This window comes from Schistocerca piceifrons, chromosome 10 (assembly GCF_021461385.2).
Source record: "Schistocerca piceifrons isolate TAMUIC-IGC-003096 chromosome 10, iqSchPice1.1, whole genome shotgun sequence".
NCBI classification, from domain to species: Eukaryota; Metazoa; Arthropoda; class Insecta; order Orthoptera; family Acrididae; genus Schistocerca; species Schistocerca piceifrons.
Genome location: NC_060147.1, coordinates 13,648,745 through 13,676,321, shown reverse-complemented (window position 1 = coordinate 13,676,321; position 27,577 = coordinate 13,648,745).

The window sequence follows — 27,577 nt, the reverse complement described above, 5'->3', positions numbered from 1 at the left end:
ACATTGGTACAAAATAACCATATCAAACACAGAAACAACACAAATGATAAAAATTAACATGACTATTACACTACTGGCTGCAAGTATTGTCTGCCACTGACTGTGGCAACTGGTGCAGTGAAAAGAATGAGAGGCGAACTGAGCTCATTCTCTGACTGGCTGTTGCTACAATAGCTGTCAGTTACTGATTGTGATACAGGTACAGCTAACCCCCACAAATTTATCTTTTAGCAATCTCCCTTCTGTAACTGTGTGGCGGCAGCACCGTCCAACGCACGAAGTGTTGAACTACGGCACTGCCAACACAAGTAGGGGCAGCTGTACCGTTACGCAGAATTTCGGCAACGGTGCGTCGCACACCGGACCGCACGGGAACAAAGCAGGTGACCAGTGCGAGCTAGTCGACGCAACGCGACACACGTCTCCCAGTTCTTCCACCACGGACCACGTGCGTCGAGTCAACGTGACTCTGCCGTAAATGCGTTTGCGCGGTCGTAAATGCAGTCGCCGTAAAAGTGTCTTTCGCTTCTTCGCGGACGTTACGGCGCCTCCGGTCGCGCCAGGAGCAGAACATTCTGTGACGCGGCCTTTCGCCTCGCTCGGTCCACGCAGTCGCGCCAAAGCTCCTCACTGGAGTGTACACCCTCCGGGATCGGTGATCGAGCCGTGCCGCCAGTGCAATGCACCTGTATAGACGGACATTGGCGAAGTACGTTATTTGTCATTTATTGTAACAGTAGGAAAAATAAATGTCTCCTGTCCCGAAACCGCTTTAGTCGTTTATTGCCACAAAGCCTCTGCCTTGAGCATAGTGCGTGGGCACGGCAATAAAGCCAGTTCACTGCACATGAGTGACTGTAAGTGGAGATACAACATGTTCCCGCTTCACTGGTGACCCCGACGTGATTTGAGGCTAAAAAACACGTGGTGACGAATGTTCGTCGGTACGAGAGACGTGGAACCGCGAGTAGGCTTGTGCGTATACTCCCGTGCCAAACAGTGCTCTGTAGTAAAATTTTTTTTAACTAACTTTTTTTGTATTGTTTTTGTGCCCGTATGTTTTGATCGCGGACTGCTTAGTGTTATTTTTTTTTTCGTGTGTTTCCCTTGTCGTGTTATTTTCACTGTTTACTTTCCTCTTGTACGAGGTTTCGACTCTGAACTAAGATGGCGACAGTAGAGGGGTTGCAAAAGACCGTCGAAGAACTGCTCGCACGCAACACGAGGCTAGAGAGTGAGCTACAGGCATGGACTACATGCGCGGACGACGCGCAGCCACAGACAGCTCAGGACAATATTGGCGCGCAAATGCCCACCACACCGACGCCTCCTACGACCGCCGGAACGCCGACAAGCACTGGACGGGCATTGATCAGGCTGCCTCCCTTTTGGCCGCGCGACACTGTAATGTGGTTCAGCCAGGTTGAGGTGGTATTTATGAGCAACCACGTGACCTGCAACCTGGCGAAATTTGGGCACATAGTGAGCCAGCTGGACCAGAACTATGCGGCCGAAGTGCGAGATATAATCACCGCCCCGCCGACGCAGTCAAGCTACAAACGGCTCAAGGGAGAGCTGATCCGGCGGATTTCGTCGTCAGAGGAACAGCAAGTGCACCAACTGCTGCGGCAAGAGGAATGCGGCGATCATAGGCCCTCGCAGTTACTGCGCCACTTGCGGAGCATCCCACAGTCCGATATGGTGCCAGATTCGCTGTTACGCACGATCTGGGTGCGCAGCCTCCCAGCTCAGGTGCAGGCAGTGATAGCCGCACAGACGGAGATGCAGCTGAACACCGTCACAAACTTGGCCGACAGGGTGCACGACACGCTGACAACGGCGCCTAGCACCGCGGCTGCGGCAGCTTACGACTCCGTCCCCCCACCTCCGTGGCGGCAAGCGCCTCCCGCACCCGCATCGGATGCCGACCTACACCAGCTAGTGCAAGAATTGACTGCACAGGTGGCAGCTCTCTCAACGCAAGTCGACCAGTTGGCGCGCTCGCAGCAAGAGGGCAGCACGCACCGCAGCGGCAGCAGACCGGGGGACAGGCGGCTCGGCTCGTGCAGCCAGCAACGCAGCAACAGCCGCTCCAATGGTACCCCACCGACGTCACAGCACGCACAAAGTGGCTACTGCTGGTACCACGCCCGCTTTGGGAATGAAGCAACCAGGTGCTGCGCTCCTTGCTCGCACCCAAATGCCAGCTGCAACCGCACCTAGGCGCACCCGGCTGCAGTGTGATATCGAAGCATCTGTTTGTTGCGGAACGAGGGGCAGGCATGAGGTACCTCGTCGACACGGGTTCGGACCTCTCGATATTCCCCCGTTCTATGTTACGAGACCGCAGGTGGGCTGAGGTGAAAAATTCCACTATTAAAACTTACGGCACACACAGCCGAAATATAGATCTAGGCCTACGGCGCACGTTCTCGTGCACTTTTACCGTGGCCGACGTCAATGAGCCGATCATGGGCGCAGACTTTCTCGGCCACTACGGGCTGCTAGCCGACATCGCAAACGGCCAGCTCATCGACACCACAACGAATTTAAAGATAGCGGGACAGTGCCAGCAGGCTGCATACTACAGCGTTAAACCCGTGAAGTGCCCCGGACCGTACGCTGACATTCTTGAACAATTCCCCGACCTCACCCGCCCAGCCGGTGCACCAAGAGACATCAAACATTCGACAGTGCACCACATAATAACCACACCAGGACCCCCCCACATCGTGTCGCCCAAGTCGACTCGCGCCAGACAGACTCGCAGCAGCAAAGGCAGAGTTCGAGGCCATGCTGCGGCAAGGCATCGTGCGACCATCGAGCAGCCCATGGTCATCGGCGTTGCATTTAGTGCCCAAAAAAGACAAATCGTGGCGCCCGTGTGGGGACTATCGCGCCCTTAATTCGCGAACGGTGCCAGACCGATACCCAGTCCCACACCTTCAAGACTTCAGCTACGCCTTGGCGGGCTGCGCGGTGTTCAGCAAGATTGACTGCGTAAAAGCGTACACCCAAATTCCGGTGGCGACCGAAGACATCGAAAAAACAGCCATCGTAACGCGCTTTGGGCTATTCGAAAGCCTGTTTGACTTTCGGTCTTCGGAATGCTGCCCAGACTTGGCAGCGGTTCCTGGACGGCATCTTGCGAGGCTTGCCATTTTGCTTCACATACCTCAACGACATCCTGGTGTATTCCAAGTCGCCCGAACTCCACCGCCGCCACTTAACGACCGTCTTTCAGCACCTGAGTGAAGCCGACATCGTTATTAACCCCGCTATATGCGAGTTTGGTGTAACGGAAATCGAGTTCCTCGGCCATTTAATTACGCCCACCGGATCGACACCGCTACCGGAGAAAGTGAAGGCAATAGTCAACATATCGCGTCCGCAGACGCCCAAAGAATTATGACGTTACTTCGGCATGTTGAACTTTTATCGTCGACACTTGCCCAACGGCGCAGCCGTGCAAGAGCCGCTGACAAAGGCGTTACAAGGTCCTACCTCAAAAGGAAAGACCCTCGTGAATTTGACAAACGCAATGGAGCAGAGCTTCACGGACTCAAAAAGGAATCTCGTGGAAGCGACGCTGCTCGCACACCCGGTACATGACGCGGACTTAGCTGTCGTCGTGGACGCCAGCCAGGCCGCCATCGGCGCGGCGTTACAACAGCGCGTCGGCGGGAGCTGGCAGCCTATCGGTTTTTTCTCTAAAAAGCTTTCCGATTCGCAACGTGGTTGGAGCGCTTATGACCGAGAGTTGCTTGTGGTGTACGCGGCGGTGAAATACTTCCGACCGTCCATAGAAGCCCGACAATTCGTCATTTTCACCGACCACAAACCCATTACACACGCGTTCGAGAACAACCACACTAAGTGTTCACCGCGCCAACTCCAGCAGTTAGAGTACGTGTCGCAATTCACGACTGACATTCGACACATTTCGGGGATAGACAATATCGTCGCCGATTGTTTGTCCCGAGCGTGCGCCGTTATTTCACCCCCTGTGAACTTTGAGGACGTGGCCCAAGCACAGTAGAGTGCCGAAGAACTGCACCGCTTCCGTCACGACACTTCCAGTGGCCTGCAACTGGAGCTGGTGCCTGTCCCCGGCTCCGCACGGAAGATTTGGTGTGACATCTCAACCGGCACGCACCGACCATTCCTCCCGGAGAAATTGTGGTGCAGTGCCTTCGACCGTGTCCACGGACTGTCACACCCCGGCACCAACACCACTGCGCGTTTCGTCTGGCCCGGGCTTCGGAAGGAGTGTCGCGAATGGGCGCGCACTTGCACCGCATGTCAGTGCGCCAAAGTCGAGAGGCACACCCACGCACCCATGGGCACCTTCCCCGACGCGACACGCCGATTTGCGCACGTTCGCGTGGACCTCGTCGGCCCGCTTCCTCTCTCACAAGGCAAGCGGTACCTCCTAACTATGGTGGACCGCTTCACTCGCTGGCCGGAAGCAATGCCCGTCGCGGACGTGACAGCCGAGACTGTCACCACTGCATTCATCGACACCTGCATGGCATGCTTCGGATGTCCCAGTCACGTGACAACTGATCGCGGCCGCCAGTTTGATTGCGCGTTGTTCACGCACGTCGTCAGACTGTATGGCACCCGGTTACACAGGACAACCAGCTACCATCCGGCGTCGAATGGCATGGTCGAACGGTTACACAGGACTCTCAAAGCCACTCTAACCTGCCACGACACCTCATGGCCAGAGGCGCTCCCACTGGTGCTGCTAGGCCTGCGAGACATGCCGAAGGAGGACATCGGCGCGTCACCTGCCGACCTCGTTTACGGGCAATCTCTGACAATCCCGGGCGATTTTGTCGGAGATGCAAGACTCCCACGCAACGCCGTGGCACCCACTCTGGCGGAACGTCTGCGCAGTCACATGGCCGGCCTCCGAGCGCACGCACCGACGCGGCACGGCACCGGGGAGATATTCGTCCACGCCGACCTGCAGCGCTGCACGCACGTCATGTTGCATAGCGACGCAGTATGGATACCTCTTCGACCGCCCTACACTGGACGGCACCGCATGATCGCCCGAGGAGACAAAATGCTGGTCCTCGAGTGCAACAGAAAGCCGTTGACAGTGTCAGTCGACCGCGTCAAACCACCCTACGTCTTGCCCGCTCCATCAGCCACGCATTTCTTCGACCTGGCAGAAGATCTGATCACGGACGACACTCCCTCTGCCAGCGGTCAGACGGAACCCGCACCCGGAGCTGCCAGTGGTGCACAGCTGCAGCCTGCTGTCATCGCGCCACCACGTGCGCCTCCCACCACCACGCCCAGGCAGCTGGTACGGCCACCCGGACCGCGCCCACCACAGGCGCAACGGTCGCCCCCACCACAGCCACCAGAGGACTATATCACGCACGCCGGCCGCCGCGTCCGATTCAAACAGCCGTGCTGCGTCGCCAGTGTGCCACAACACCCAAACCGGCAATCACACGCCCGAGCCGCCGAACGCTGTCAGAATTCGGCGCCCACGAGCCGCCGTCCGCTGTAGAGACCCGACCTCCAGCTGCAAGTGCCTTTGACCGGTAACTCCAGTTGAGCCCCGGACACCATCTCCTGCGTTTGTCACAGCTCCTGGACCCACGTTCGCGTCGTTTGCCTCCGCCGCGTCGGGCGATGACGCCGGATCGGCATCCGCGCCAGCTTACCGCATTCGCTTCGCCGTCGAACTCCGGACATCGCGCTCCACAACACCCAGCTTGTCTGTAGTAGCTCCCGGACCCGCGTTCGAGTTCCGACGGTACCGCACTCGTGCAAGCGCCTTCGAGACGTCACCACCAATGACCTGCAACGCGCGCCTTCACGCGCATCGCCACGGACAGTCGCAGCCAGTGCCTGCTGCCGTTGTCACTAGCTGCCAGCGCGAGGACACGCCCACCGTATGCTCGCAGGTCCGGCACGCTGACGTCACGTGCCGCCGCCCTTCCGACGCCGACCGACCCCCACCAAAGCTGCCGCACTGCCATCACACAGAGCGCGAACTTTAAACACATGCGCGCCACCAAACGATCGTCGCGTTTTCGCAGCTACAAAGCTCCGCTCTCCGAGGGGGGATCTGTGTGGCGGCAGCACCATCCAACACACGAAGGGCTGAACTGTGGCACTGCCGACACAAGTAGGGGCAGCTGTACCGTTACGCAGAATTTCGGCAACGGTGCGTCGCACACCGGACCGCACGGGAACAAAGCAGGCGACCAGTGCGAGCTAGTTGACGCGACGCGACACACGTCTCCCAGTTCTTCCGCCACGGACCACGTGCATCGAGTCAACGTGACTCTGCCGTAAATGCGTTTGCGCGGTCGTAAATGCAGTCGCCGTAAAAGTGTCTTTCGCTTCTTCGCGGACGTTACGGCGCCTCCGGTCGCGCCAGGAGCAGAACATTCTGTGACGCGGCCTTTCGCCTCGCTCGGTCCACGCAGTCGCGCCAAAGCTCCTCACTGGAGTGTACACCCTCCGGGATTGGTGATCGAGCCGTGCCGCCAGTGCAACGCACCTGTATAGACGGACATTGGCGAAGTATGTTATTTGTCATTTATTGTAACGGTAGGAAAAATAAATGTGTCCTGTCCCTAAACCGCTTTAGTCGTTTATTGGCACAAAGCCTCTCCCTTGAGCATAGTGCGTGGGCGCGGCGATAAAGCCAGTTCACTGCATATGAGTGACTGTAAGCGGAGATACAACACGTTCCCGCTTCAACTGTTATAACATCAACTTGAACACATATATTTCAAAACAACACAACACATGTAAGTCACAGAGCAAGTTGACAAAGCAAGACATGTGAACACGGTAACATTCAAATGAGCACCGAGTCCATGTCTAGCGGCCGCTGGCTGGCTGGCCGCTTAGGTGGTGCGGCTGCTGCATGGCTGGCAGACAGCGCCGCATGTAGAGGACACACGTAACTGTGCGGCGGCACTTTGAATGATTGGCGAGTCACAACAATAACTTCAATAACATAAAAGATTTTCACAAACATCAATAACATTCGGAATCTACTCAATAACCTCCTTCACAACATTAGTGTTTTCCTTTTTTTCTTTTTCTTCTTCTTCTTTTTTTTAACAATCAAAAAGATATATAAAAGTGCAAATTATAAAATAATTTTGGGGTTAAATTTTGTTACAACAGCTTTCAGTGAAAATGTTTGGTGCCACTTTCTCAAAATCAGAAGGGCGGAGTGCAGAGAGTTAGGGCGGGGGAGGGGGGGGGGGGGGGATAAGTTACTGACATGCACTCATTTACTATATTGACCTGAATATTAGTCACACATTTTCTCCAAAATCTGGTGAAAAATTAGGGTGCTGCATATATGCATGACCCAAGAAAAACTGGTATATTTTCCAATCATAGAAACTTCAACTGTAGTGCTCCTTCCTTACAACAATGCAAATAATTGGAAATTAGCTGCTGAATACAATGAAATAATGTTACCAACTTCAACTGTTGAAATTTTACTACATAGCGAGTAGTAACTATTATCCTGGTTACATTTCTGCAATTTTATACTGCAGGACACGGACAGTTTTCCTCTATGTACATATTAGAATTTGAAGTTCAACAATGAATGGTAACATTGAAAGGAAATCTTCAGCAAACTTTACAATTTATCAAAGTTATGATTCACATTACAAACTCGCAGTTACACATCATATGAAAAGTACATATAATACAGAAGCTTATAAAAGTAATGTTTAGACAGATGTAATGTGTGGCATTGGATCAAATTTGAGAATTAACTGCAAACTACCATTTAATCAAGGAAATCTTACACTAGGCCAAAAGCTGGAAATATCCTGAAATGAATTAAGACTGAAAATCAAAAGCTATCAGTTAGCCTTATGTATGAGTGGATTCTCATGCACTCTCTCCCCCCTCCCCCTTCCACCAGCTACAACATTAAAGTATGGCTTACATTATATTTTGAACATTGTAGCAACAAGGATAACAGATGATCTCCAAAGATTAGAGAAATTAAAAAAAAAATAAAATAGGAAGACACACTTCGACAGAAAGATGATGATATCAGTGTGCAAACTGTTTGGTATGAAAAGAAAAAGAAGCATGTCTCCACATATAATTGTGAAAAGTTCACAAGAAACAAAGCAAAGCCCCATAGCTAACAAGAAATAGGGAAATATGTAACTGGGCAATCATTTTTAAGGTACAATTGACATATTCCTAGCACTGACATTCTGTTTATATTTCCTGTAAATTACCAGCAAACCTCAGACAGTGCCCAACATTTCCACTGAGGCTATCCAAAGAATGATTATAGAACAAGGTATGATTTACTCGATGTAACAAAGTCAAAACGAACCAGAAGTGCAGAGCACAACAGAATGTTACAACAACAAAAAACTGCTTGTGGAAAATCATTTGTTTCATTTCAAAATTTAGTCCAGTGCGTTAAAAAGTGACTCTCCAGTGCTGTTTGTCAGGCATGCTACTTTTCTGATATTTATATCTGCAACAATCTTTGATTGTGGAAAGAGGGCATATCATTAAACAAGATGTAAAATTTAATGTACAAATGACACAAACTCTTCAATACAGATAGTAAAACATTTTTGAGAGGTAGGCCTTTTTCCTATTCCCACGAATGAAAAAAACGCTAAAAGGGGAGCGTTATGACAATGTGGAGGCGGTAAAATCAGCTTCGCAAAGGGCACTGGACAATATCGAACTGGAAGAGTTCAAAACATGCTTCCAACAGTGGGAAAAGAGACTTGAGAAGTGCATTGCAGGTAATGAAGAGTATTTTGAAGGTGACTGAAGTAATTTTGTAAAAAGGTTCATCAATAAATTTTTTATGACAACAATCCGGTTTCTTTTGGGTTCCCCCTCATATATGTGTTTCACGGGCCTCTTAGACCATTCTTGCTCAAAAATAGTGGCAAGTTCACGTAAGGATGATGGAGGTGGATAGTGCTCACACATAAGTCTCAGCAAAGCAGACCACAAACGCTCAATAGTACGGAGAACTGTTGATTGTGGTGGCAAGTGGAGATGTAAGAATTCATTCCTATTTGTTCCCCAGCAGTGATGCTGTAATCCAAGATGACAGGGCCAAAATGGTCACATAATCCTTGGCAGTACTGAAGCTTCACAGAGTAACCATAGGGCCCACAGAATACAATGATACGGCTGTCCAAATCATTACCGAACCCCAACCGTACTTCACTCTCGGCAGTGAGCAGTCCGCATCGTACGCATCGGACTGTATACACCAGGTGTAAACTTGGCCAGAAGTTGGAAACAGTGTAAAACAAGACTCATCTGCCTAAAAGGCTTTCTTCCATTCCTCCACATTCCAAGTTTTTGGCGTACAACGTTTTCCTGTTATGGGCATTTGCATCACTGATGTGTTATTTTGGAATTCCAGCTCACCCTGCAGTTCACAGCTTATCTAGCTCTCTTCACATCATTTTAGTACTGACAGATTTGTGAGGGTGACATTCAGTTCTACATCTACATCTACATCTACATCCATACTCCGCAAGCCACCTGACGGTGTGTGGCGGAGGGTACCTCGAGTACCTCTATCGGTTCTCCCTTCTATTCGTCTCGTACTGTTCGTGGAAAGAAGGATTGTCGGTATGCTTCTGTGTGGGCTCTAATCTGATTTTATCCTTGTGGTCTCTTTGTGAGACATACGTAGGAGGGAGCAATATACTGCTTGACTCTTCGGTGAAGGTATGTTCTCGAAACTTCAACAAAAGCCCGTACCGAGCTACTGAGCGTCTCTCCTGCAGAGTCTTCCACTGGAGTTTATCTATCATCTCCGTAACGCTTTTGCGATTACTAAATGATCCTGTAACGAAGCACGCTGCTCTCCGTTGGATCTTATCTATTTCTTCTATCAACCCTATCTGGTACGGATCCCACACTGCTGAGCAGTATTCAAGCAGAGGGCAAACAAGCATATTGTAACCTACTTCCTTTGTATTCGGATTGCATTTCCTTAAGATTCTTCCAGTCTTGTTGCAATCCTTGTCCACAGTACGAGCAGCCCTTAGCACCTCACCATCTCACAAGTGTTCATGACATCGCCTTTCCTGCTTAGATCTTTTTTAATATGTGACTTGTAAGTACTGTATCTTTTCTAGTCAGTACAAATTTTAATTTTATTAATGTACTATATACCTAATGTTTTAGTACAGTTAGTTTAATTCTGAAGACGACACTCATAGTAGCGTCAAAACCAGGTCAATTTTGGCTTAATATTTGTGACCGAGGGCTTATTTGTTACAATATTCTTCCAATGAATCTCAGTCTGGCATCTGCTTTACCAACGATCAACTTTATATGATCATTCCATTTTAAATCACTCCTAATGCGTACTCCCAGATAATTTATGGAATTAACTGCTTCCAGTTGCTGACCTGCTATTTTGTAGCTAAATGATAAGGGATCTATCTTTCTATGTATTCGCAGCACATTACACTTGTCTACATTGAGATTCAATTGCCGTTCCCTGCACCATGCGTCAATTCGCTGCAGATCCTCCTGCATTTCAGTACAATTTTCCGTTGTTACAACCTCTCGATACGCCACAGCATCATCTGCAAAAAGCCTCAGTGAACTTCTGATGTCATTCACAATGTCATTTATGTATATTGTGAATAGCAATGGTCCTATGACACTCCTCTGTGGCACATTTGGAAGACTTCTCTCCATTGAGAATGACATGCTGCGTTCTGTTATCTAGGAACTCTTAAGTCCAATCACACAATTGGTATGATAGTCCATATCCTCTTAGTTTGTTCATTAAACGACTGTGGGGAACTGTACCGAACGCCTTGCGGAAGTCAAGAAACACGGCATCTACCTGTGAACCCGTGTCTATGGCACTCTGAGTCTCGTGGACGAATAGCGCGAGCTGGGTTTCACACGACCATCTTTTTCGAAACCCATGCTGATTCCTACAGAGTAGATTTCTAATCTCCAGAAAAGTCATTATACTCGAACATAATATGTGTTCTAAAATTCTACAACTGATCGACGTTAGAGATATAGGTCTATAGTTCTGCACATCTGTTCGACATCCCTTCTTGAAAACGGGGATGACCTGTGCCCTTTTCCAATCCTTTGGAACGCTACGCTGTTCTAGAGACCTATGGTACACCGCTGCAAGAAGGAGGGCAAGTTCCTTCGCATACTCTGTGTAAAATCAAACTGGTATACCATCAGGTCCAGCGGCCTTTCCTCTTTTGAGCGATTTTAATTGTTTCTCTATCCCTCTGCAGTTCTGCAGTTACTTTTGCAGCTATCATCCTCTTATTTTTTGTCACAATCCTCATCACAGAGCATCTGTCGTGATCACTCAACACACACTTTTGTCCACATTATGACTCAGCAGATGAAATTTTTCTGCTTCCCCTGTACACAGTGCCTCTTGAAACACTAAACATTTCATTTCCCCTCAGTTACAGAAGCACCCACCTTACGAGCAGTAACAATTGGCCACATTCAAAGTCACTTATCTGCAATGTAGTGCATCCACAGCTACACAGAACACCTTTCTGATCATGACTAAAACATACAACATATTGAAGGCACTGAATGGTTGCCATTTGTGGTCAAATACAATAGCACCATTCAGAGACTTGTACAACATCTACATTTAAGTTCAAGCATGCATTTCTCACGCAGTGTTTCCATATTTGTCTCCAACCCATGTATGTGTTTTATGACAAGGTAGTTACCATCTCTTAAATGAAAATATGTTTAAAATTCTTTGACTTATTCCCCATCCGTGGGGAACATTTCATTTAGGATCTTTGAGAAGGATGTTAGTACGCTTCTTTTGTTTGTTTTATATATTCTTGCTTTATATTTCCTACATCCTTCAGGATACCCTCACTATGCATCTATGGAGTAAAACTACACCTTATCAAATCTAATGAAAATACATAAAAAGACAGTTTTGTAACAACTTGCACTTGGTGATTAGTAGGGTTGCATTCAAATATCCCAAGTGTTAATAAACGTTAAAAGCACTGCAGGCTCACATGACCCCCTGGTGACATCTACAGCACACCAGAGGGATCACAGTGCTTTTACATGGCTCATAAACCTGGTGCATGCATACCGCATGCTAGAGCATGTCTAAATCACAAAACTCAGTAAGTGGCCATATGTGCGTCTTTGCTTGCTCATCATCAATTGGCTCACAAACAACACTAACCATTTCTATCTCGTATCATTACTGGTGACAAGAAATCTTGCCTTTATGCTAATGTAAACAAAAGAAAGCAGTGGTTCAGCCCAGACAAAGCAGCAACTCCCCATACAAATACCTGTGTGCATCCACAGAATATAACGCTATGTGCATGTAACAGCAACAGTGTGGTGTACTGCAATTTGCTTCCCTGAGGTGTAACCATCACATCTGACATTTATTGTCAACAACTGAGACATCTTGCAGATGAGTCCAAGAACAGTGATCAGGAAGACAGCATGAAGTGATGCTACTCCATGATAACCGCATTGTGCTAGACTGACAAAAAACACTATACAAGAATTAGGAGGGGAAAGTATTCCCCACCTGCCTTATTCATCTGATTCTGCACTGTCAGATTCTCACCTTTTCCTTTCCAGACGAAAATGCACCCCAAACGTGGCTCGAAGAGTTCTCCACCCAAAAGTAGTTGCAGAATTGAAACGTTATCTCAGGATTTCAGACTATTGTAAGGAGTGATGGCAAATAAATGATTAGTGACTAAAGTTTCTGTTATGTGTATCTGTTGTGTCTATTAAATTTATGGAAAAATGCTATGGACTTATTCACCAACCCAGTAAGTTCCCATATATGGGAAATAGATAATTTATGAAAATAAATATTTCTGTTACCTATAGTTTTGTAATGAAACATTGGAAATGAAAAAATTCAAAATAAATCTTCTGTTCAGGGCCAGTGTAATATCATACTGCTGAACTATGGCCACTATTCACCTATATGTTGTACATTCCTGACACACTCAGTCTGCAGATGATCTGCAATATATGACAAGTGAAGAGAATATCACAAGGCGAGATTGCTAAAAGAACATTTTACTGGATGACAGGTTTTGACAGAGCTATGCTGTCATCATCTTATCTTATGCTTTAAAATTTTTTTTTCTTTTTTTACGGCTTACTGTAAAAAATTGTAAAGCATAAGGTCTGATGACAACAGAATAGCTCTGCCGAAACCAGTCCTCCTATAAAATGCTTTTTTAGCGGTCTTTGTTTGTGAAGGCCAGAAGCAAGATACAAATATGAAACTTGTGTCAAATTGTTTACAACTATCAAAGTTTTTTTCTGTTTTAGGGTTGCAGTACGTAAGTAGTGGCTGAGGTGCAGTGCCCAAGAAGCCATGTTAACCAATCAGGAGAAGGCACAGTGTGTCCTGTGGTACCATGAGACACGAGCACCAACCATAGTGCAGACACACTTCCAGACAACATTTGGAAGGAATCCACCTGATGTCGAGAGCATTAAAGCCTGGTATGAGAAGTTCAAGAGCACAGGATCGGTTACTGACCTTCCGAGGTCTGGTCGACCGGGAAACTCAGCAGACAGGGTGGAAGCTGTAAGGCAGTATTTTCTGCCAAGTCCGAAGAAATCGGTGCGCAGGGCCTCACGTGAATTAGAGATGCCAAAAAGGCCTCTCCATGATATTTTACAGAAACGTTTATTGTTTCGTGCACACAAAGTGCAAATCGTTCAGGCCTTGTTGCCTAATGACAGTACTTGTCGATATGACTTTGCAGTAGAAATGCTATCACGTATTGAGGACGATGATGGTTATCTCAGACGAATTGCCTTTTCCGACAAAGCGACCTTTTTTGTCAGTGGAGTAGTGAATCACCATAACGTGCGCATTTGGGGTTCACAACCCCCTGGCGAGGTCACGGAGTGCACCAGAGGCAGTCCAAAGGTGGATGTTTGGTGCGCGCTATTGCACGTTCGAATTGTCGGGCCATTCTTCTTCGCTGAGGCTACCGTCACATCTGCAGTGTATCTGGACATGTTGCAACTGTATGCTGTTCCTCAGCTGCTTCAGTATCACCCCGATGTCTCATTTCAGCAAGATGGTGCACCGCCTCATCGGGGTTTGGACGTCCGTGCCTATCTCGATACGACCTTTCCTGAAAGATGGATTGGTCACGGTGGGCCAACGGTTTGGTCTCCACGCTCTACTGACATAACCCCATTAGACTTCTTTTTATGGGGTTATGTCAAGGACTAGGTCTACCGAACACGTGTACCAGATCTCGAAACCCTGCGGCAACGGATAACCACAGTCGTCGAATCGATCGCTCCAGTGATGTTGGCTAATGTGTGGACGGAAATTGAATATCGCCTAGACGTGCTACGTGCTACCGAAGGTGCTCGTGTGGAAGTTTACTGATGTGTGAAAAAAAACTTTGATAGTTTGTAAACAATTAGACACCAGTTTCATATTTGTATCTTACTTCTAGCCTGAGTTATCAATTTATGTAATCAGGGAAAGACTTTTCGGACACCCTGTATTATTTTGTGTACATGCAATACACTGATCAGCCAGAAAATTATGACCACCTGCCTAACAGCTGGTATGTCTACCTTTGCCACAGATAACAGCAGTGACGCGTCATAGCACGGAAGCAGTGAGGCCTCGGTGGGTTGCTGGAGGGACTCAACACCACATCTGCACACTCGAGTCATATAATTCCCATAAATTCTGGGGAGAGGGCAATGAACACTGTTGCCATGTTCAACCACATCACAGATGTGTTCCGTCGGGTTCAGATATGACAAGTTGGTGGGGCCCAGCACATCAACTGGAATGCACTGCTGTGTTCCTCGAACCACTCCATCACACTCCTGTCCTTGTGACATGGCACCATTACCTTGTTGAAAAAATGCCACTTCCATTGGGAATCGTGATTGTCACAAAGGGTGTACGAGGTCTGCAGTCGGTGTACAATACTTCTTTACCGTCACGGTGCCTCGTAGGAGCTCCACTGGACCGACGGATGCCCACGTGAATGTTCCCCAGAGCATAATGGAGCCATTTATTTACTGATCGTCATTTTCTATTTGTAGTTCACTGATGCTGTTTTAGTTTACATATGATTTTGTCTTTTGGTAATAGTGAGTGGAGCTGTGGAGAAATTGGAACATATCTGACATATTCTTCTGTTCGTGTTCCACAGAACAGGTGTTGAGGAGCTGTCCCCTGGAAGATGAAGTATTCATGCCCTCCCATCAGCATAATAAAGAAGATATTACGATTCATCGGATTGGGCAATGCTCTACCACTGTGCCAACATCCAGTGCCGACGGTCACGTGTCCATTTCAGTCACAGTCACGGTGTTAATATTGGCCCACGAACGGGGCCTCAGCTGTGGAGGCCCATCGTTAGTAGTATTCGGAGCACTGTGTGTTCAGACACACTTGTATACTGCCCAACATTGAAGTCTGATCTTAGTTCTGCCACAGCTCACTGCTTGTCCTGTTTCACCAGTCTGCCCAGCCTACGACAACTGGCACATGTAATGAGAGGTGGCTGCCCAATCCTGTGCCATCTGTATGTGGTTCCACCTCGGTCTGCCACAAGTCGAAGATACTCACAGCGGCACTCCTCGAGCAGTCGACAAGTCGTGCAGTTTCTGAAATTCTCGTGCCGAGCCTCTGGGCCGTTGCAGTCTGTCCTCGGTCAAACTCAGATAGATCCTGCACCTTCCCCATTCTATGCACAGACAGCACGCCCACTATGTGTGTGTTTGATTGGTAGTCACTCTTCACCTGGTGACACTGCTGTTGCCTGGACCAGTTTATAGTAACAGTAGGCCGGTGGTCATAATGTTCTGACTGATCAGCATATGCGAATGGAACATCTAATAACATTTTATTTCACTATTTCAACCACTAAAACAGGTACAGTAGAGCGTCAATTATCCGAACGTCGGTCAACCGAACGACCGCTTAACCGAACTGTGTACTCGCTGGCACCTGTTACTCTCCCAGCCTACCGTCCATCATCCCCCTCACTCCCAAACCGAGTTTCCCACAGTAGTCGCCACACTGGTCCACCGCTGCCGGAACATTGCTTCTAATGGGGCCTTCACGAGGGGCTCCTGACCGGCCGAGCTGCCAGTTGCTGTGTTTCGACAATCGGCACACTTCTGTCGGCTCGGCACTGGCAGTAGAAGTAGCGGCAGTATCAAAGCTGTTCACAGCAACAGCAGTAAAAACCTAACCACACAAAATGGCTCTGAGCACTATGGGACTTAACATCTGTGGTCATCAGTCCCCTAGAACTTAGAACTACTTAAACCTAACTAATCTAAGGACATCACACACATCCGTGCCCGAGGCAGGATTCGAACCTGCGACCGTAGCAGTCGCGCGGTTCCGGACTGCAGCACCTAGAACCGCACGGCCACCGCAGTCGGCGCGCCAGCTTAGAGTTGAGGCGTGCCGCTCCACGCAGTTTGAAGGATTGCGCATCCCCAAGAAGAGCTTCTCGCGGTGCAAAACAGTCACCTTCTGATCTCTGTTACAACCACTTGTGTGCTGCTGCGTGAAGAAGTGAACTTGACGATACGAAATGCTTAAACGTAAACGAAGAGGATGGAGAAGAAAGTCTTTTAAGAAATCGTAAGAATATTGACTTGAAAGACGCGTCCTACATGATCAGCGCAGCATGGAATAGTGTAAAGGAAGAGAATATGAAGAAAGCCCGGAATAAAATTTTGGACACAGAACAAAATTCACAAGGTGTGATTGAAAATTATGAACAGAATGATATGTCCGAAATTCTCGGTATGCTAAAAGAAATAGATTGCCACGAATGTGATGAAGACGTCGTTCACGAATGGGTGAATATCGATGAAGCAGATCCAGGACACCAAATCGTGCAGGACAGCGAAATTGTAAACGTCGTCACTGATAAAGATGACACCACCAGCATCTCATCAATCAGTGCTCCAGAAAGTGAAGATGAAAGTACACCAACAGCTTCTGAGGCGTTCACTTGTTTAGGTACTGCCTTGCAATGGTTTGAAGCCCGAGATGAAAGTGACCAGTTTCAGATATCTTTAATGAAAAAAGTACATGACTTAGCTGCTCGTAAACGTGTAGGCTTGCTTAGACAGACCAAAATAAAGGATTTTTTTAAACGTTAATTTTGTATACTGTGTGTATTGTTCATACAAAATGCGTATGTAATATGTATATATTTTTGTTTAATAAACTGTGCCACGTACTATATATTCCTACTGAAGTTGCCTTTGTATGTTACTTTGTAATACTAAAAGAGATAGCTGTTTTTTATGAATAAATTTACTGTACAGTACTTCTTTTTGGCAAATTAACATGTACAGTTCAATTATCCAAACAAACCAGTTTCCCGGACACCCATGTCCCCCAATTACTTCGGGTAATCGACGCTCTTCTACTGTACTTTGATCTTTGAACCATTACGCATATCTGGGAACATACTTAACATCAATCAAGACACAAAAATTACCAACCTTAGTTCACTGTTGTTACACAGTCCAGTCACATTAATATGACTACAGTCTAAGTTCATCATCAACATGCAATAGCCACTCACAGATGGCATGTGACAACAGTAGCAATGGACTGTATATAAAGTGTATCAGGGAGATGTAGGAAACAGTGCAGTTATTGTCATGATGCAGAAACGGAGCGATTTATTTGATATCCAGAAGGGCACAATCATTGGCTTTCGGGTCAAGGGTGGAAGTATTTCTGAAACGGCCAAGTGTATAAACTTCTCGTGTGTTTCCATGGTTAAAGTATGCCGTGCATGGCAAAATGGGACTGTCTAAAACCAGCACCTAGGCAACTGTGTTGCACCATGGTCCACAGATGACAGGGGTTAATGACAGCTGCAGAGATGTGGACAGGCAAATAGACCTAAAACTGTTGAACAACTACTCATCCAGATGAACTGAACAGTGACCAAAAGTGGCTCCTCAATGACAGTTCGGTGATCACTGCTGTCTATGAGCCTCCACAGCAGGTGCCTAGTTCGTGCACCCATGCTGACCGCAGTTCATCGGTGACAAAGGCTGTAATTGCTGTATTTGCCAGTACAACAACTGGACATCCATTAAATGGCAACAGGTGGCCTTTTCAAACGAATCTTGCTGTATGTTCCATCGTACAGATGGCCATTGGCATCTACAGAATGAAATACCTGAAAGCAAATACCCTGCAAAAATCATTGGAAGTTTCTGGTAACATTTTTGAGGAACAGTGATCTTGTAAGCTATATAAAATGAGCAAAAAAATGGCTTAGATCATAATGGTTATTTTACTAAAATGACCAGTTACCAGTTTCGGCGTAGTATTAGCCCATCTTCAGATAGCACCATCACACTGTTAGCTGAAGTTGATGATGCCTAGAACAGTCAGTTGACCAGAGTCGCTGCAGTTTCAGCAACTGAGGTCGACTGACAGTTCTACGCATCGTCAACTTCCGCTGATAGTGCTGTCTCGAGATGGCCTAAGATTGAGTCAAAACTGATCATTTTAATAAAATAACCATTGTGACCTGGACTGTTTTTTCACTGATTTTATAATCACTGGAAGGGTTCAGGCTGGAGGAGATTGGTTGTTTTGGGGGAGGAAACCAAACAGTGAGGTTTCGACCCCATTGGATTAGAGAAGGACGGGAAAGGAAGTTGGCCGTGCCCTTTCAAAGGAACTATCCTGCAACTTGCCTGAAATGATTTAGGGAAATCACAGAAAATCTATCTCAGGATGGCCAGACACAGGTTTGAACTGTCATCCTCCCAAATGCGAGTCCAGTGTGCTAACCGCTGTGCCACCTCACTCGGTATCAGAGAAGGAAGTATAATGATCTGCAGAATGGTTTTGTGGCATGTTTGATCAACAGAAGTATACATCTATCCTTGGGATCATGTCCACCATTACACGAATTTATTTTTCTCTGGAACGATGGTGTCTACCAGCAGGACAATGAAACGTCTCACATAGCTCACAGAGTATGTGCGTGGTAAGGAACACCAGGATCAGCTTACTATAATACACTGGCCAGCAAACTCCCCAGATTTAGACCCAATAAAGAATCTGTTGGACCACCTCGATCGGGCTGTACGCACCAATGATCCTCAAACGAGAAACCTATTGCAGCTGGCCACGGCACTGGAGTAGGAGTGGCTTCACATTCCTATCTGTATGTTGCAGAATCTCATTGACTCTCTTCATTTGCTCTAAATTCATCATAGTGCACAGGTTATATCAAGAAAAAGAATCTTTGAGGACGTGGAATAATTCAAGGTATATGTTAACATGATACATGGAAATCACAGTACCTTAACCTGAATATTGTATTACTGGTGAACTATGACTGTACTTGCTTAATGCTATTCAAGCTTAGATCAACTAAATTTTATTGAGTAAATTAAGGAAGCTGCTACTTTGAAAACAGCTGCTCCCACCATAGCTGCTGTTTATCTGCTATGATATTCTAGTCTGATTCATGAACAATGGGCCCTCAGGGACTCGGGATCTGTTTGCCGGGTACAGGCTCGGAGACCTCAGGGCTCCTGAGCTGGAGACTGGCAATCACCTCCTGTCCTCTGACACTTTTGGCTCTGGGAACACTTCAGCAAACACTGTACAGTGCAGTGGTGGAACGTTGTGTGTCACACAGAATGGGGAACCTGGCTTGACTGCTGGATCACAAGGATGGTAAAAAAAAAAAAAAAAAAAAAAAAAAAAAAAAAAAAAAAAAAAAAAAAAAAAAAAAAAAAAAAACACACACACACACACACACACACACACACACACACACACACACACACACCCTCAGTCTCGAGGTTTGTTGTGCGTCGATGAGATGCGTGACTGTCGAGGTGGAACAGTCACTAGCGGGCAACCTGTGGGGAACCTGCCACAGCTTAGTTGTATAAGGCTTACCTAGGCAGGTAGGGCTCTGTCTGAGTGGACCCCCATTTCCCTAGCTGTTCATGAGACAGATGGAGCCCTCGTCATTAAATTCTTCCACTCCAGGAGGAATGGGCGTACTGCTGGTGGGTTTTAACACCCATTTCAACAATAGGGCTCATGCGGCCAGTCCTCCTGACTCAGGGATTTTCCAGTGTTCGTATGTTAATAACAAGAGAATGCGTGTTGCCAGTCAGGATGTTTTTTTAATAGTTGAAAGGAAAGAGGGCAATGTTGAGAAAGATTCCTCTTCCTACAGTGAAAAGGATTTAGAGGCACATTCACAACGTATCACTTCAGCCCTTAAAAAGCCTATTCCAACAGCCAACACCTCTACGCAAACAGTGGTTGTTGGTATCGGTACTAGTACCTGTGTTTGTCAGTGCACGTGTGAAGCTGCAGTCATCTAACAGCCCATTATTCGTCTGAGAACATCAGACAAAGCCACAGTTGCCAACTTTGTGGAGATCCCAGCACCTCCAAAAGGCAGAGTCTGGTAAACAATCCAGCACTGCCTCTACTGCAGTGGCCATTCCATTTTAAATCACTCATAATGCCTACTCCCAGATAATTTATGGAATTAACTGCTTCCATTTGCTGACCTGCTATATTGTAGCTAAATGATAAAGGATCTTTCTTTCTATGTATTCGCAGCACATTACACTTGTCTACATTGAGATTCAATTGCCATTCCCTGCACCATGCGTCAATTCGCTGCATATCCTCCTGCATTTCAGTACAATTTTCCATTGTTACAACCTCTCGATATGCTACAGCATCATCCGCAAAAAGCCTCACTGAGCTTCCGATGTTATCCACAAGGTCATTTATATATAGCAATGGTCCTACGACACTCCCCTGCGGAACACCTGAAATCACTCTTACTTCAGAAGACTCCTCTCCATTGAGAATGACATGCTATGTTCTGTTATCTAGGAACTCTTCAAACCAATCACGCAATTGTTCTGATAGTCCATATGCTCTTATTTTTTTCATTAAACAACTGTGGGGAACTGTATCAAATGCCTTGCAGAAGTCAAGAAACCCAACATCCACCTGGGAACCCGTGTCTATGGCCTTCTGAGTCTTGTGGATGAATAGCGCGAGCTGGGTTTCACACGATCATCTTTTTTGAAACCCAAACTGATTCCTACAGAGTAGATTTCTAGTCTCCAGAAAAGTCATTATACTCAAGCACAATACGTGTTCCAAAATTCTGGAACTGATCGACATTAGAGATATAGGTCTATAGTTCTGCATATCTGTTTGATGTCCCTTCTTGAAAACGGGGATGACCTGTGCCCTTTCTCAATCTTTTGGAATGCTATGCACTTCTAGAGACCCACAGTACACCGCTGCAAGAAAGAGGGCAAGTTCCTTCGCGTACTCCATGTAAAATCGAACTGGTATCCCATTATCTCAGGCGGCCTTTCCTCTTTTGAGCGATTTAAATTGTTTTTCTATCCCTCTGTCATCTATTTCGATATCTACCATTTTGTCATCTGTGCAGAAATCTAGAGAAGAAACTACAGTGCAGTCTTCCTCTGTGAAACAGCTGTGGAAAAAGACATTTAGTATTTCGGCCTTTAGTCTGTCATCCTCTGTTTCAGTACCATTTTGGTCACAGAGTGTCTAGACATTTTGTTTTGATCCACCTACCGCTTTGACATAAGACCAAAATTTCTTAGGATTTTCTGCCAAGTCAGTACATAGAACTTTACTTTCGAATTTGTTGAACGTCTCTCGCATAGCCCTCCTCACATTACATTTCACTTTGTGTTCAAAAAATGTTCTAATGTGTATGAAATCTTATGGAACTTAACTGCTAAGGTCATCAGTCCCTAAGCTTACACACTACTTAACCTAAGTTATCCTAAGGACAAACACACACACCCATGCCCAAAGGAGGACTCGAACCTCTGCCGGGATCAGCTGCACAGTCACTTCATGTAATTTTTGTTTGTCTGCAAGGCTTTGGCTATGTTTATGTTTGCTGTGAAGTTCCATTTGCTTCCATAGCAGTTTTCTAACTTGGTTGTTGTACCACAGTGGCTCTTTTCCATCTCTTATGATCTTGTTTGGCATCATTTAATGCATATTGTACAATTGTTTTGAACTTTGTCCATTGATCCTCAACACTATCTGTACTTGAGATAAAACTTTTGTGTTGAGCCACCAAGTACTCTGAAACCTGCTTTTTGTCACTTTTTCTGAACAGAAAAATCCTCCTACCTTTCCTAATATTTCTATTTACAGCTGAAATCACTGATGCTGTAACCGCTTTATGATCACTGATTCCCTGTTCTGCATTAACTGTTTCAAATAGTTCGGGTCCGTTTGTCACCAGAAGGTCTAATATGTTATCGCCACAAGTTCTCTGTTTAACTGCTCAAGGTAGTTTTCAGATAATGCACTTAAAAAAATTTCACTGGATTCTTTGTCCCTGCCACCCGTTAGAAACATTTGAGTCTCCCAGTTTATATCTGGTAAATTAAAATCTCCACCCAAAACTATAACATGGTCGGGAAATCTACCCAAAATATTTTCCATATTTTCCTTCAGGTGTTCTGCCACAACAGCTGCTGAGCCAGGGGGCCTATTGAGACATCAAATTACCATGTTTGAGCCTGCTTTAACTGTGACCTTCACCCAAATTATTTCACATTTCGAATCTCCATCAACTTCTTTCAATACCACTTCACTTTTTATCACTATAAACACATCTCCCCCTTCACTGTCCAGCCTGTCTCTGTGGTATACATTCCAGTCTGAGTTTAGAATTTCATTACTGTTTACATCTGGTTTCAGCCAACTTTCCATCCCTAGTACTATGTGGGCATTGTGACAGTTTATTAATGAGAGCAGTTCTGGGACCTTTCTATAGATGCTCCTGCAGTTTACTATTACCACATTAATATTGTCATTTCCTGTTGTGTTTTCCTACTACTGCCTTGTCATGCCTCAGGAGGCATCTTGTCGGGCCTAGGGATGGTGTTCTCTAACCTAAAAAACCCACATGTGCACTCCGCACGTACTCCACTACCCTTGTAGCCGCTTCCTGCGTCTAGTGCACGCCTCACCTATTCAGGGGTACACTACATTTCTCCACCCGATAGCGGAGGTCGAGAAATTTGCACCCCAGATCTCCGCAGAATCATCTGAGCCTCTGGTTTAAGCCTTCCACTCAGTTCCGAACCAGAGGACCGTGATCAGTTCTGGGAATGATGCTACAAATAGGTAGCTTAGCTTCCACCCCACAAGCGAGGCTTTCTGCCTTCATGAACTGAGGATGATCTCTGAACCCAGACAGCAGGAGTCAATGGTACCGACACGAGCAACAATTTGCAGTCGGGTGCACCCAGTGCTCTCTATCGCCGCCGGCAGGGCCTCCTCCACATCTCGGATGAGACCCCCCGGTGAGCAGAGAGAGTGAACACTGGCCTTCTTCCCTGATCTTCGCACTATTTCCCTAAGGGGGTCCATCGCCCGCCTAACATTGGAGCTCCCAATCACTAATAACCCCCCCCCCCCCCTCCCAGTGTGCCCGCTCGGACCTTGCTGAAGGAGCAGCCACATGTCCACTCACAGGCAGAGCGGACGATGCCACACGGCCAGCCTCTGCAGTGACCCTCCGCCTCGTGTGAAGTGAACGCCGTTGGACCTGCCACTCCCCTTGGAGAGAGGGTGGCCCGACCGCACCCGGTACCCGTGAACATGTCTCGACAGCAGGGACCGTGGGTGAAGCGTGTAACACCTGGGGTGTACCATGCGATGCACCAGACTCCCCACTGCTGCTACACTCCGAAGCAGCAGCCTGAAGATGACTGACCGAGACCACCAGCACAATCTGCTGTTCGCAAACAGTGGCCAGCTCCTCCTGCATCCGTACACAGCAGTCACGAATCCTATCCATCCCAAGAAATCAACAATTTACTGTAGAGAGTTAAGTAATCAACTTTTAACTAGACTGCTAATTCACTAAAGGCAGCTGATAGCTGACTAAACTGTGGTTGCTAGATACTTCTTGTTGGAAACAACGAAAATAAGAACTAACTGTCGCTGGACTATATTCGAAACAAACGCAAAATCTATGGAACATCATTACTAGTACTCAAAAATTAAAGCTTCATAAAAACAAAAACACATGGAAAAAGAAGTGACAAGTAAGAAAAACACAGCTAATACTTAAATTTACATAGCTTGCTGCACAGGAGATGAGAAGCAGATGGCAGTTACGACGACACTCCAATGCCCATAATGGGGGCTCGAAATCAGCTTGCCTTAGGGTTCGAGTTTTGGATAGTCTCATGAAGTCTCAAGAGCTGTGCATCCTCAACAAGGGGAATCCTACTCATTTCTCGGCTGCTACTGGGTAATCCTCAGCCATCAACCTCTCTTCTTCCTCTTCCAGCTCTCACAGATTCACCTCAGCAGGAATTCACTGGTGATCTTCATTCAGTAGATCCATAGATCCATCTATTGCATGGAGCATTACTGGAAAGGAAGTCACTGACACAGATTGTCACCAGAGCTAACTGGAAGTTGTTCAGCCAGCTGGCTGTGTTTGAACACCGTGGCAGTGTTCAGGAGTGGGTGGACCACATTATACGAGTGATCTGTCATGTCACTAACTTATCCATCTCAAAGTCCTCAGATCACCTTAGGAGATAACCCGTACATTGGCGGACCGATGAGTGCCGCTCAGCAGTTCGTTTCAGGTGTGTGACTCTACAATGGTTTAAATACTGCCCTACAGCTGACGACCTGACAGCTTTACGAGTCATCAGAGCTGAAGCTCGAGGCTCAATTGAGGAGAGCGAGGAAATGCCATGGCGAGCTTTCTTGGACTATATCGACTGCTCTGCTTGTTCTACAAAACTATGGGAAGCCATTAGATGTATTTCTGGTAAGCACAGTCATTTACCCACAACGGCAGTGCTGAAACAGGGGTGTCTCCCCAAACGATGCCCAGGACATCACCAAGATGATGGCAGAGCATGTGGCAACACTACTGCCAATGTTAGCCAGACTCCAGCTTTCCACCTGAGCCAATCCATGATCGATTGTCAAAGATCTCGGGCTGCACTTGAGGCGGTGCTACCCCGCCACCTTGCTAGGAGGTGATTGAGTCACGACTCTGCAGAAATAAAGGAGCATGCACAGCCTGGCCAAGGGGTCTCTTGGCCCCTTCTGAGAGCAGTGCTGTATGTGATGCCAGACAAGAAGTATCCGCTCTGCCAAGTCTGTCATTGTTGTGAGTTTGGGAAGATCCTCTGAGAGTTGCACGGTGATGCTCTGATGGTTGGATGCTGTAATCTCCCCCCTCCTTCTTAATTCCAGTTATTGTCCACAATAAGTAAAGTCTTTTACAAAAAATTTGAGAGGAGCAAAGATTACAATAAACTTTCTACTTTACTTAGCTTTTTGCGTGGAGTTGGCTCCAATTCTTCTTGTATAGGGGTCTGATTCTTGAAGCTGAGATTCTCACATTGTGGGTCCTCAGGTTTGATTTGATCTGAATAAATTTGAAGATTGTTGTTGCATAATTTTTGTTGTTACATTAATATATTTTGTCATATTTTAGTATACCATATAGTTTTTTGAATTTTTATGTTAACAAAGATGAAATTACACTGTTTGCCCAAAATACAAAAAATACATCCAACCATATCAGAGGCACGCTTACTACTACTTCCCTCTGCACTAATAATCATATTCCAAAGGGTTTACAATTTTTCTTTACACATGAATTTCTATTAATTTCGATTATTATTGCATAAATGAATCCAGAAATAAAGATAGTAAACAGTACTATATTGCGTAATTAATAATAGTAGTAATTTTAAGTGTGTCAAACAATGCGTAATTTCAAATGTTTCTATAAAAAAGAAAATTTTAACTGTACATTCAGATCTAGTAGTTATCGACTGTAACATAGAAAATAAAGTAATTCCTTTTCATAGATTTTAACTTGAAAAATAGCATACTGAGTATAAAGTTATATGAAAGTTTTCAGAAAAGCAGCTGGGACAATACTGACCTGTCCAAAATTCAAAAAGTAATATTGGTATCGACAACTACTGTTGAGTAAAAGTGATGATAGAGGAGGATGTCCCATTACAATGCGTGGTGTTGTTCCAGAGCTGACATAGTGCACCTTGCAGCAGAGTAACTGTGGTAGCCGTAGTGGACAGTTGGCAGATATGGCCACTTAAAAGAGGTGCTCCACATTGGCAATCAGAAACATCAGACAGGGTTGTTAGCCACTCCCCACATATATTGCCCATTGTGATGCTTCCCAAGATATGTTTGCTGATGCAGAACAAAGCTACACTTCAGTGCACGGCTAGCACCACATTTACGAGCAAATACTTTTTCACTGGGATTAGGACAAGAGGCTCATTTGTGCTCTGAATGTTCGGGTGTGTGTCTGCGCTTTGCAGCTCCTCAATTTGACAGGGCCTAAGACTTTTTGTGGTTTAAGAATTTGTTGTTTTAAGAATAAAATTCATTCTGCCTTTGTTGAGACAATACCTTTCAAATATTCTTATTGTGCTGGCCCTCTTATATTAGTGCTGTTAATCATTTTGTAGTTCATTTTGAATTTAAAAGGTTATGATGCCTGAAGCAAGTTATGAAAGATTACATCTAGCTGGTAATGCCTTTTTTCTCTCTGTCAGCTGATTGCACTGAGCGGAAATGGAGTTTACGTAAGTTGCAAGAATTAAAATTTTACCTCAAGATGAAGTGTAGTTTCTGTTAAAAATATATGTTTGCCCCTTCTGGGCATAACATTTTAGTGAATACTAAGTTTTATTACTGTTTTTTAAATGCATCTAATTTAATTTGATTTTCATCCCAAGATGGACTATATAAGTGTCAAGCAAGTTTCATTTTAATTATGTTGGGTGATTATTTGCCAGTGTACATTTTGTAATATTTTAATGTACATATGTTTTAGATTTTGCCTGTACACGACATGCGTTAATGTATTCTTTGAAGGTAGTGGTCAGCGAGGCTGTGGGGGCTGTTGTTAAAATCCTGAATTTGATTTAGTGTAGTACAGGAGAGGTTGCACTCCTGCATATATTTTTAATATATTATTTCATGAAATTTTAACTGAGCACTACAACTCTGTAGCCATAACTGAATTTATAGATGGGTCTAAACAGGGGGCTCAATTGGTTGCTCTGTTGTTTTCCCTGATCACGTCCCCAAGATCTGACTGCCTTGAGTTTACTATCTTCGATGTGGAATGATAAGTGATCCTGTGGGCACTGGAACAGATGAGGCACTTTTGAGTACTAAATTCATTGTCTGTTCCATTTCCCTTAGTGCCCTTCACTGTCTACCTAGCAGATAAAGTAGTCCAGAGCACCCGGGACGGCCTCCTCCACTTACAGAGATTGGGGAAGGAGATGTCTTTCCACTGGGAGCCAGGGCACGTAGGAATTAAGGGGAGTGAAAGGGCCACTGTGGCATCCGAGGACACACGTCACGATCCTCACACGCTGTCTCCCTGTTGTCGAGGTACAGAGGCGTGCGTTGATGGGAAGACGAGTT